The sequence below is a fragment of the Lepidochelys kempii genome, chromosome 4 (assembly GCF_965140285.1).
Source record: "Lepidochelys kempii isolate rLepKem1 chromosome 4, rLepKem1.hap1, whole genome shotgun sequence".
Classification (NCBI taxonomy): Eukaryota; Metazoa; Chordata; order Testudines; family Cheloniidae; genus Lepidochelys; species Lepidochelys kempii.
Window position 1 is genome coordinate 18690865 of NC_136383.1, and position 13348 is coordinate 18704212.

Genomic DNA, 13348 nt, shown 5'->3' on the forward strand with positions numbered 1-13348 from the left:
AGGAAGGGAGGGCGCCCCCTGCACCTTCCCTCCCTGCCTGTGGGGCAGGCAGCGCAGCTCCAGGCCTGGAGGTTGGCTTAGTAACCAGACAGCCGAGACCTGCCAGGGCCCCAGCACGGGGCGGGCTGGGAGAGGGAGGAGGGGGTGAGCCCAGCCCAGCCCAGCCAGTCTCAGCGGCTGCTCCGCTGCGAGCGGGGCGTGTGCGGAGGCCGGAGGGAGGGACCGAGAGGCCGGCGGGGGAGGCCGCCTCTCCGCCGCTCGTTACAATGTTTGCAGCGCCGGAGCCCCACTAGGCTCGCCTCGCAGGCGCACCAGCCCGGGCGGGGGCAGGCGGGGGTGTCCCGCGGCAGCGGGGCTTGTCCGCAGGGTCTCGGCGGCTGCCACAGGGCAGAGCCGGGGAGCTGCAGCGAGGCGAGCGGGCGGCGCTCTCTGCCGCCTCCTTGCCGGGCAGGAGCGGGGGTGCCTGGGCTGGAGGAGATGCTGCTGCTGCTCCTCTTTGCCTCCCTCCCCGGGCTCTTCTGCAGACTCCAGCCAGCGCCGCTGCGCGGGGAGGGTGAAGGCTCAGGGTCCTCGTCTCCATCACCCCCCTGCACGCTGGGCTTGGGGCTCTAGACCGGCGGGTAAGTCTGCGTGGGCTTGGGGTTTGTTTGGGGGGTTGTTTTTTCCCTCCCCCTTTGTTATGAGAGAGGAACTCCAGGTGCGAAGTTTGGATCTGGGTCTTGAACTTTCCCAGACTTTGGGAGGGTGTTTGCTTATGGGTTTTCCTCTGGCCCCCCTCTCTAATTATTATAATGACTCTTAATTATGCTTGTATGGTGCCTTGAAGATGTGTAGACCAGTGCCATGTAGCAGGACTTTGCTTTTTCTGTCTCCAGTTCTGGTTTTAGGGGGAAGTGTCGGGCTAGGTGGTTAGGGTTGCCGCTCTTGGGAGGCGGGGCGGGGGACAGGCAGCCCCCTGGAGAAACCGAGCAAACTGGATGGGTGCAAGTCGGTGGTTTGTGGAGTAGTGAGACTTCCAAGCTTGCCTCCTGAGGAAGATCCAGGGTTGGGCTGTGTGGGAGGGTGATAGAGAATATTTACAAGCTATTCTGCTGTAAGGAACATTTTTCTTTAGTTTCACCAGGATTTTCAGGGTGTGTGTGTGTGTGTGTGCGCGCCTGTTTGTTTTGCATGAGGCTCCTCTTGGTGTTAGTCATTCTGGTTGCACATTCTTAAGTTTGTGAATGAAAACTCCAGCAAAGAAAGAACTTATTGTGCATAGGAAAACTCAGTGCATATTAGTCACTCCAGTTGTCTATGTTCAAGACTACATAGCAGGCCCCTGTCTGTTTCCAATTTCTGAAATGATTGTGGAAATTCTATGTCGCATGAGAAGAATGCTGGGAGGAGGGAGCCTAGCACCACATGAAGCAAGTGGTTTTATTATTATTGCTGTTTTTCCATTACTTCCTGTCCAAAGACCTCTGGGTTAAACTAGACTTCAGGGTTCTCAAAACAGTAAGTGTACATAGCTGGAGCAGAGGAATTGCTGTGTATTTGCAGTAAGAGCTGAACAACTGAAGGGTTTCTTTTAAAGCACTAAAAGTTAAAAACTTCTTATTTAAGAGAAGATTCTTGCTTAAACTCTATCCACATTTTTGACGGGTGAGGGATAGAAATCAAGAGTAAATCTAATGGCCTGTGATGAGAAATAGTGTAGGTTTCATTGGCTTTTTATCTCTGTATGATCAACACCTCAGCAAACCACAGGATAATCTCGCTCATATTGTAGACTGTGTCGTTCTCTTTAAAAATGGCATGTTTCAAACAACAAAGGCAGTGACTTCATAGGGAGCCATCAGGTGCTTCTCTGTACCCCACCTGTGTATTGGGGAACCGTTTTTTTGTAGGCAGGCTCTAAATTAAATGTAGGGCATGAAGACTGGGGATATAAAGATGACTGCAGATTATCTATGTCTAGGCACCTTCTTAGGGTGTACATTCTGAAAAGTAAATATAAAAGTCCTTCATTATAGAACTAGCCAGGATGGTAACAATGATGAGTTCCCAAATCCCTGAAATGGCATGTATTGTGATTGTACAGTATAACTGGATCAATGCCATACAATTATGCCAAACTTTCTGCTGGTGTTGGAATGTTCTGAGGAAAATCTGTCATTGAATACATGAGTACTTGAAAGGTAAAGATTTCAGTTAATATAATATCTGATCCTACTAGGTGGGGCTAAGCACCCCCAATTTCATGCTCAGCACCATGTCAGGATCAGGCCCGTCATATTATTCCCTCTCTGTACAAACCTTTGGGTTGGAAAACAATGGATATGTTTAAAGAGGCTTCTGTAAGAAGCTGGAGCTGGAAGCTAGAAATAAACACCAAATCTTAGATAAGAGAACAGTTTAAACAGTAATATTCTTTTGTAACAGTGGTTCGACCTTTTTTCATTTGCAGATGCCTAAAAAAATTGAAATGGAGGTGTGGACCCCTTTGGAAATCTTAGACATAGTCAGCAGACCCCAGGTTGAAAACCACTGTTATATAAGAACAACTGATGGGAGACAAACTAATGCTGTTTTTACAGTGATTTGTTTGGTAGTTCAGTTGCAATACAGTGTGTTGTCACTGAATGGCTAGCAAGTCTACCCATCTATTTATCTTTCATGTAAGGCTTTTGTATTTTATCCTGCCTGCTTCTTTTCTCTGCCACATGTGCAGTCTTTCTGCAAATGCTGTTTACAAATAAGAATGTCTTAAAATAAGACAAGAGTGACAGTAAGAGACAAATGATCTTAAAAGTAGGTTTTGGGGGTTTGGTTTGCTGTTTTGAAGATGCACAATTCTGTTTACACTGATAAAAAAGTATAATCGTTTTTCAAACAGTGTTGTCTCATTTTTTTGTTTATGTGATAAACAAGCATTCCTAGTACAAATGGGTATATTAATGTTTGGTTTTTTTAATAACGCCCAAATGGATGCTAACAACATTGTAAACATAAACAAGACAGGTATCTTCCCCAGCTAGTTTGCAGTGTAAGGCCCTGATGCTGCAAAGGCTTAAGCATGTGCTTACCTTTACACACTTGGAGTACTCCATTGACTTCAGCAAGATTATTCTCAATATATAAACTTAAGCATGTGTACATGTCTAAGTGATGTGGAACCAATGAAGTGGGCTTATAAAAATGGAGTGTGGAATGGTCAGAACCTGAGGGCAACATTAATTTAGCATTGTCGAATTTCCATGTCCTGGAAGAAACAGTGAGGTGGGTGACAGGAAAGCCAGGGAAAGGAAGAGGGTCTCTCAGCCAAGGTGAGAGGTTATGAAGACATGATTTTGGCAGTCGTGATGGAAAGGAAGAGATCGATTTTGGAGATGTGCTTTTTTCCTTCACAGCAGGACTTCGCAACCATCTGAAGTTGGGGTAAAGATAACCAGTGAATGGTTCCAAGTGCCTTGCTGATAAGTCTATTTTAAAGCGCGCTACAAAGCAGATCTGAAACTGGTTGCAGTTCTGAGGTAACAAATCAGCACAGGGTTTTTTTCTCCACAACTGAGTACATGGATGAGTAATAATAATTAGGACTTATACAGTGCTATATATCTTTAAAGTGCCTTCCAAATCTTGGCTCTCAAGCCCTAACCTCTCACCACTCCTGCGAGGGAGGTAAGTAATTAGTCCCATTTTTATCTATCTGTGCAGGATCTTCTATGGAACCCATTTTCATAGCATAAGTAACTCGGGTGAAGAGACATTTAAGGCTTTTTGTAATTGCTGGGGCTTCTGGGCAACACAGTAAGTTAAAGAGTTTTCAGATATGTTTATTATAATAGTGCCCAGAGGCTCTAGTCGGGATTGGAGTCCTCCTGTGCTAGGAACTCTTTAAGGCCCTGTGCTGAAGAGTTTGCAATATGGCTGTCCCTTTTCCATTCTTATGAACATACATTGTAGCTAAGTATGCAACAATCTCATTTCGAACTTCATTTGTGCTCCATACTTGTGCAGGGCTCTGCTCTCAGAGGTTCCAACTGCAGGAACAGATTTTTGAGCTGGATCAAAAGCCTGCTGAAGTTAATCAGAAAACCTTCATTGGCTTAAATGAAATTCAGATCAGGCCCTTAGAAAGCAAGATTTACTTTTGAGTAGATTTTAGCATATCTATCTCACAAGAGATCCAATTCCGATACCAGTGGCACATCTCCCATTGATTTCACTATGAGCTGGATCAAACTGAAGAAACATTAAGTGTTGGCCTGACTGCCATGTCTCAGATATTCTACTTGGAAGTGAAGGGAAAGTGCCATTTCAGATGTGGATCTGACAGAAGGGTTTTGTCAATATATTCCGTAGGCCATTTTGAATGCACACCCCTCTCTCTTCTATACACAACTCTGCCTATCTTTTAGTTTATTGCGAATTGGCTATTTGAATTTTACTATCTCAAAAGAAGAGGTGACAGTCAATGAAACAAGGAAAGTCTCAGTGTATTGTACAACAATTGAGAAAGTATCAGTAAACAATTGCTTTAGGTTATCACTTTCCACTGGACAAGTGAAGTTGGACAATGAACTATGTATGTCATAATAAGTTAATGTGTTAACCACTGTGAGCCACTAATTAACAGTGCACAACTGTAAGGAAGAGTGGAATTTCTTACAGAAGAATTTCTCACCTCCACCTAAAGTAAATAGAGAGAAGCTAGCACGTACAGATGGGGAGGAAGAAACAGAATCAGTATGGCTGTATTTATGTTGTCTAATCTTCTGCCTAACCTACACCACTTATGCAGATGGTGAGGATGCAGGCGTAGTCTTGGTGCATCCTTGTCTCTTAGAATGCTTTCAGATTTGGCAAACGAGCAGATTTCTGTTCAAGGGTAGTAATATGTTTTTTAAATTTGTAAGGCACTTTTCGTGATAGAGCTCTGTCCTAGTTAGCATAAAAAACTTCACACCTAATATCATGGCGGTGAGAAGGTTTAGGTTCTCAAACTTTTGTTTGCTTCTCCATATATGTATTTCGGTAAACGTAATGTATCAGTTCAACATGACTTAGAAATGGCTCTTGACATACTTAGTAAAGTTGTTTGTGGTAGTGTTGTAGCCATGTTGGTCCCAGGATATTAGAGGGACAAGGTGGGTGAAAGCTTGTCTCTTTCACCAACGGATTTTGGTCCAATAAAAGATATTACCTTGTCTCTGTACTAATTAGAGGACAAGATATAAAAATAGAACTGTACTTGGTGATTTTTTAAAGGGAAAAGCTAGGGAGAACACTCTATATTTAAATAATATGCACTATAATTCTCAGGATGAATGTTGGTTATTTGTATTACAGTACTTTCTAGAGGGCCCAGTTGATCCAGGCATTGTTGGACTCGGTATTGAACAAGCATATATCAGAAGAAGTTGCCTGTCCCAAAGAGCTTATGATCTAAGTAGACAACTCAGATAATGGACAGGAGAAAGGAAGGAGTAATAGCTATTCCATTTCATGTATGGGGAAACTGAGGCACAGATATGAAGAGACTTTCCCAAGGCCACATTCAGTGTTCAGAGTTCCAGTTCAGTGTGTTAATCACAAGACCATACTACCGATAAAACTATTATTTTTCTTGCAAAAACTCAGAATAACATCTCTTTCAAGTTCTGTGTACTGTTGCCTTCATAGGAAGAAAAGCGTGTTACAATTTTTGAATTGAGCAGGAATTTTCAGAACTCCGAATCAATGGCTTTCCAGATTAGGGATATTTGTCTAGGATAGAATATTATTCTCTTGCCTTGGGGTAACTTCTAGAAGGAGACTTCTACTGAACTGAAACTTGTTTAAAGAAATAATTTGAAACAGCTTTAGATGGACTACTCATGTTATCTTCTAAAACTGGATTATTGTATCTAATGTTTTTCCGGGAATATCTGTGAAGAGGCAGCTTAGAAGTGGCATATCTAAACTTGTCCAGTATTGTATAAAAAATGTCTTGCACTGAAAGACCGCCTGGGCGGCTATCCTGCCTGTGCACAATTAGATGATTTGTAGACATGCTGCTTGAAATTGGTGCTACAACTTTAATAGGAAACACACCTGTTCTCTCTCCTTTCTTTCCCAACGCTGTGAAAGTATGGGTTGGGCATATTTGGGCTCATTTTCAATCCACCAGTGAAGATTTGGCACCTTAGTGAAGAACACCTCTCTACTCACTTGGTGTAAATCATCTCCCAACTATAAGTCGAGCTATACAAAATCCTCAGTTCTGCAACTCAGAACTTTAAATATATCCCTGAGAAGCACAAGTATTGTCTCAAATCCTTACAACACTCAAGGAATCTTTCACTGCATCTCGTTAAAGCTAATGGAAGGTTGCCCTGTAAATTCTCTGCACATTCAAGGAAGAAAGAGATCTTCAGACCTATACAAGTGCGAGGACGTAGGGTCTCCAAACGACTGCCAATTCAGAGGCAAAAGTTCACATTGGATAACTTAGTAGAAACATCATGTTCACATATTTTTTTTCCATGTAATGGAAGGGTAACTCAAAAATCAGCCCTAAGTTTTTAAGAGTCTGATATTTGACTGAGACCTTAACTCTGCCTCCTGTTTTTTCACAAGCAATTTTGCAGGTACAGTTGATTTCCTCAAGATGTGGAACAGACAGATTGCACCAACACATTAGGTACTAGGAGTCCGTCTAAAACAGTGGTTCTCAAACTTTTGTATTGGTGGTCTCTTTCACACAGCATGCCTCTGAGTGTGACCCCCACCCCTTATAAATTAAAAACTTTTTTTTATATTTAACACTATTATAAATGCTGGAGGTAAAGCGGTAGAGAGTGACATTTAATAACCTTGCGAACCCCCCCCATGGGGTCCTGACCCCCCAGTTTGAGAACCCCCGGTCTAAAACTATGGATTCTGAAAATCAGGTCCTAAATGTTCTTTTAAAAAGTTAGAATCTCAACAATAACACAACTTTTATTTTAATTAAGATTGCCTTTTGTTGACCCTTTGGTATTAGTATATTCTTCTCAGCTTCAATGTTGAAAACCAGGGTTGTACACAAAGTGGTCCACAGTAGAATGAAAATTAATATTACCCCATTGTTAAAAGGCATGACATACAATACATTAAAAGTTTCATGCCAGTTCTACACTCTTCCTTCTGTTCCTTATCTGAATACAGTACAAAGTGCTATGCTCTTGGATTGGAGAGTCCATCAAATCCTGCTTAGAAAAGAACCAGCAGTTGAGTATAAGGCTTTCTAAGTTATTACTGTGTGCGGACAGAACATGGCTTATCTCATTATCACGAAGATTATAGATACTCTAATTTGAAACTCCTTGTTTGTGCAATGGAACTGGTTCCCAATGATTAACTTTATACTCAGCCCAGCTGAGGGTTTTTCCCCTTTAATATTAATCTCTTCTCTGAACTGGATTTATATGCTGGTCAGATACAGTATCTACCATTTTTCATATAAATATAAGTGACTGGTTTATGTAGAGAGTATAAAAATGAATAAACCTGTAGTGATCCCTGTACTAACACTTCAGTGAGGTCAGAGAGGAGAATGAATGTAGATGAGTAATTAAGATAGACATTTACCAAAAGCCAGATTAGTCAGAAGCTGTGCTTCAGTTTATTGCTGATATGTGGTAAACTACAAAATTCATAATAACTAAACCCTTTTTGTTCAGTGTTAATTTTATTGTAATGTAGAGCTTTTTTATTGTTCTGTTAAATTTATTTATATATTTTAAATAATGTTTCCTCAAATAGAAGTGAAAATGAATGTAAAGCTTTGCTTTTAGCCCTGATAGAATTAAATAGTTGACATTATTGCATTTTTATTTCAGTTGGAGCTTCTGTTCATAATGGCAAGGTGAACTATTTTAATTATTCTGTGATGTAAGCTTCATGCCTGAATGTGTTACAGAAGGGCTTCATGGAAAAATTTAGATTTTGATATAATTTTATGTATTCAACAGCTCTAAAGTGAAATAAAATTAGTATTTTATTTCTAAGGATTACTCATCAAAATATAAACCGGATGTGCATTGCACATTAATGATGGACATCTGTTACTTGTTCTCACCATCTGTCAGTCTCAACCATTTATTTTGACTTTACCGTAAAGGAGATTGGGATATAAATCTAAGAATTGCAGAGATCACGGTAGTAGAAATTGAAACTTTTATGATTTGTGTGACATTTTGTCAGTAGCACTTTTGTTTCTTTTAAAGCCATAACATGCAGTACTGTTTCTTGAATTGTTGTCTGGATTATTATTTTTTTTGTTGGTGGCATGGATTGTTTAGAACAGTCTAATAATCCATCAATCAGTTTAATCAAATTTACTCACCTAATTGCAACTCAAAGTTCAGTAAACAGTGTTTATAACCAGTATTTTACACTGCAGAGTCTCTTTTCTCATCATGTTATTTAGCTTTTTAATGGGGGAAATGGACAGTTTGTGTCTTAGCATATTTGCTATGTTACTAATAAATTGATAATCCTCCTTCATGCTTGATTATCTATTGTTATGCATAAAATAATGGCTTGCTTTTTAACAGCTTAGCAAAGGGCTCAGTCCTGCACCATAGAATTGTATGGGAACAGGAGCAGACCCAAAATGACACTGGAGGGAGCATTCCACTGTACCATTGGAGACAGTGTTGTATATGGGAGGAAGTCTTTTAGACCATTAGAATTAAATTAGTTGGGTCAAGCATAGTTACCTCACATTGCAGAATCAGTTCTGGCTACAACTCTCAGACGAGGAACTCTTCATATTATAAAGTAGTCTGACTGTGATATTATGTTAAGGCTGTGCAGATGACATGTTGTTTAATCCACCCTGGCAGAAAACCTTTTCCAACTGAATAATAGTCAATACAGTTATATGAATTCTCCTCTTCTTCCCTTCCCCCGCCCCTTCACATTGCTGAAGTGTTAATGTCAGAGACTAGTTGGAAATATTTTGTTTTGAGAGAGCGTCTCAGTAGAATTTGCCACATGTTCCTGCAGGCTCAGGAGTTGTACAGTTATATGTGTATGGAGGGAAAGTATAAAGTAGCTTAACTACAGAGTATATGTGAGGTTCCAAAAACAACAAACTGCAAAAGACAAATTCTTCTTTTCCACTCGGTTTTTGACATTGTCTTTGGTTATCAGCTATAACTGATTTTTTAATACTTTTTGTTGTCATTTTGAAATGATTTTGCTTGCATCTTTATTTTCAAAATCGTGGTTTCAATTATTTTTATTAACTTAACTACTGAGAAATGAAGGAATATATCCACTGAGGTAGTATTTTAGCCTGAAACTACAGTCAAAAATACTTATTTAAATAAGAAAAAAATGTTTGCCTACTGGCTGCTACTGGAAATCTATAAGTGCTGCTGGGGTTTAAAAATAAGGACACATCTACTAACTCCATTGAAATGCATTGGAAATTGTTTTGTCTGGGTTTCCTTTTGTAGGAAGGGAGGGGGACTATCAACATTCTATTTTTAAAATGGGCAGAGTTGGCATGATGATGATCTACCTGCTAACTGATGTTGGAAACCATAGGTACCGTGACTTCTGGTGAGGAAACGTGATTAAGTTAACACTTTAGTATATCGTTTGGAAACCATTCGCTGACTTCAACAGATTTCTTCTGATGCACGAGCTCTGGTGCTATTTATCTTGCATCTCTATATGTTTAAGAAGTAGACACCTTCATATCTTAAACCTTCATATTTTGTGCCATTATATGCTACATTTCTTGCTGTAGTGTGCTCAGTCATTAAAATCACTTGATTGACTTTAATAGTGAATTTAAAGATTATCTGATTATAAAAAGTTGGTAGTAGGCAGCACTGAAAAGTTTGTTTAATCAGTTAGAGAGACTCATTATCATATAGCGAGCAATTTTGTAGTTAAGTTGTCACATGTATGAAACAGTCAAATCAGCCTGTAAGGCTTAGTATATGGGTTTAATGAAATAGTTGTGCATGACACTCTTATATTTCATTAAAATATTTTTGACTGTATAGAAGTATCTGATAGGTGTGTGAAACATGTTCTCCCTTAGGAATGCCATCATTAAAGTCTCCTCATCGGTATGACAAAGTGTTTTGAGGGGAATTATTTCATCTGTACAACAATATTTGCATACTTCTATCAGAAAATCACTCTACCTCTCTTCCTGTAGTTTCCCTTAGGTCTGTGGCATTACCAATCTTCTATCATTTGAAAGAGCTGCCATGCTCTACTGATTTTTAAGACTACGGCTCTTAAAGGTGAACTGCAAAGAAAAAAGGTTGGGCTTGTGCTTTTTTGCTGCTTTATAATGCATAAAAAAGTCTGCATAAAAAGATGCTTGTTTTTTTACGGTAGAATAGCAAGTCCTTTCTAGCTTGGAGGACTATGGTGACTAGAGAATTGGTGAGATGATGACATCACAAGGACTAAGAGTGGAAGTTGGGCAACAGAGAGGAAGGTTGTTAATCACTGTCCACATTTTTTTGTTTAATTTCAGTGACTAGTGTTTTGGAGAGAAGTCTTTATTAGAGACTCATAACCCTCACCCCCTCCGTTTAAGGTGTGAAAGCTAATATATATTGTCTATAAGCTCCAAAATCAGACAAAAAAACCAAGAAGAAAATCCTAAAATGAAAAAAGGCAGAAATCTTTCTTTTCATTTTCTCTTTCAAAGAATCAACAACAACAAAAAGGCCCAACTTTAAAAGCAAATGGATACCCTAGCCCCACATTCTTATTACCCACTGGAGTATGAGTAAGTAACCACAGGTGGATCCAGCTTCCGTTTTCTGTCCGCCAGGTATAAACGAATCCAAAACAGACTTTTTTCCTTTAAGGAATGCCTCATTTATTGATAACAGAAAATAAAATGAGTAAACCTTACTCTTAGAAACAGTCTCTAGTTCCATCTGAACTCCTTCTACCTAGGACAAGCCTCTGGTGCCTTCTTTCCAAACCCTTCTTCTCCACTTCAAGCCCCTTGCCTTCTGGGTATACCTATTCTCCCCCTCCCTCTCTCTGGGTTACCCTTCAGTTACAAGTCTCTCCCCTTCAGAGGGATTTTATTCTTCCCCTTCTGGACTGCTCAGGCAGCCTTCTTATAGGGCTACGGCACTCCCTTGCTAATTGGCTAATTACCAGACCCCTGGAGCACCCAATTGCTCCCAGCTGGTCATCAGAGGGGTGTCAGGGGCAAGTAAGGCCCAGATTTACCTTGAAGGGCCAGTTGCTCCGTGACACAAACTTTTTACAGTTTGTGTTTTGGATTTGTGTCGGTCTGTACAATACAGCGTATCCACTTTCCACTAGGACAACCTCAAAGCATTTTTGTTAGCTTCCAGTTTCAAAACAAAGGTATTTACAATAAAATATTAAGGAGCTGACTTAAAACATGGTTTATTCCATTTCCTCACTTTAAACAGGGATTGATTAAAGGATGGGGCAGTGCTCTGCTTCATTGCTGCCATGACGCAGACAAGTCACAATGGTTGTACCTGAGGAGTGAGGAACACAGAATAATCTTTGTAGATGAGAGACACTTCCACAGAGCTGAAGCTATGCAACTGAGGCACTAAAGTAGACAGGATTTGCCCTTTTGGGCTGCATTTCTTTTGTTGTTTTATCATCCTTCCTCTCATGGACTCCTTCCAACCACCCTTCTCTCCTCCACCCTGAGAAGAAGGAGAAAATGCAGGAAAGGTAAGCAGTGGTGAGAGTAGATTTATATGTCCCATGCATCCAAACTTTGGAGGCAAAAAATGAGTGAGGAGGCATGGGTGAGGAGCAGAGAGAGCCTCTGTGGGCCTCTTTACACCAGCTAGGAAACCTGTCCCTGCCCTTTATACAAAAACTATTAAAACATGGTGTGTTGTTAAAGGTTTTTCCTAGTTGTGGAAAGGGCCATATACTGAGTGGTTGAGTCTGTTGCTTCATTTTGATTTAAAAAGCTAAAATTAACATGACAAATATTAAATGGATTAAAAACTGGCTAACTGACTGATCACCAAATGCAACTGTAAATGGGGAATCATCTTCGAGAGGCTCTTGGCCCTGTGCTAATTAACATTTTTATCAATGATCTGGAAGAAAACATAAAATCATCACTGATACATTTTGCAGATGACATAGTTGAGGGAGTGGTAAATAATGAAGAGGACAGGTCACTTGGTAAGCAGAGTGCAAACAAACAGCATGTGTTTTAATACAGCTAAATGTTAAAAGAAAAGGAGTACTTGTGGCACCTTAGAGACTAACCAATTTATTTGAGCATAAGCTTTCGTGAGCTACAGCTCACTTCACTGGATGCATACTGTGGAAAGCGTAGAAGATCTTATTATGTACACACAAAGCGTGAAAAAATACCTCTTCCCACCCCACTCTCCTGCTGGTAATAGCTTATCTAAAGTGATCACTCTCCTTACAATGTGTATGATGATCAAGCAGGAGAGTGGGGTGGGAAGAGGTATTTTTTCATGCTTTGTGTGTATATAATAAGATCTTCTACGCTTTCCACAGTATGCATCCGACAAAGTGAGCTGTAGCTCACGAAAGCTTATGCTCAAATAAATTGGTTAGTCTCTAAGGTGCCACAAGTACTCCTTTTCTGTTTGCGAATACAGACTAACATGACTGTTACTCTGAAACCAGCTAAATGTTAAGTTATTCATCTTGGAACAAAGAATGCAGGGCATGTTTACAGGATGAGGGACTCTATCCTGGGAAAGAGTGACTCTGAAAAAGACTTGGGGATCATGGTAGATAATCAGCTGAACATGAGCTCCCAGTGTGATGCTGGCCAAAAGGGCTAATGATATTCTTGGATGTATAAACGGGGGAATCTCAAGCAGTAGGAAGATTATATTACCTCAGTATTTGGCACTGATGCAGCTGCTGCTGGAATGTTGTGTCTAGTTCTGGTGTCACAATTCAAGAAGAATGTTGGTAAATTGGAGAGGTTTGAGAGAAGAGACGCAAGAATGGTTTAAAAATTGGAAAACATGCCTTAAAGTGATAGACTAAGGAGTTCAACGTATTTAGTTTAACAAAGAGAAAGTTGGGGGACGGTTTGCACACAGTCTACAAGTACCTACATGAGGAACAAAAAGTTTGATAATGGGCTCTTCTCTCTAGTAGACAAAGATATAACAAAATCCACTGGCTAGAAGTTGACGCTAGACATATTCAGGCTGGAAATTAGGCACGCTTTTAACAGTGAGGGTATTTAACCATTGGAACAATTTACCAAGGGTTTTGATGGAGTCTCCATCATGAACAATTTTTAAACTGAGATCGGATGTTGTTCTTAAAGATGTGCTCTAGTTCAAACAGG

The 13348-nt window shown here is 40.3% G+C and overlaps 1 protein-coding gene across 11 annotated transcripts in view; it reads left to right on the forward strand.

The window, feature by feature from the left end:
• Positions 1-249: 249 nt before the first annotated feature.
• Positions 250-13348, forward strand: part of PTPN13 (protein tyrosine phosphatase non-receptor type 13) — a 186549-nt gene continuing 173450 nt past the window's right edge. For 9 of the 11 annotated variants that reach the window (XM_073340603.2, XM_073340596.2, XM_073340600.2 and 6 more), the window contains exon 1: positions 253-620. The gene's annotated coding sequence lies outside the window, so the exon portion shown is untranslated. Of the gene's footprint in view, positions 621-13348 lie in introns of all 11 variants that reach the window. The other 2 variants (XR_012158461.2, XM_073340606.2) reach the window with 2 other exon arrangements.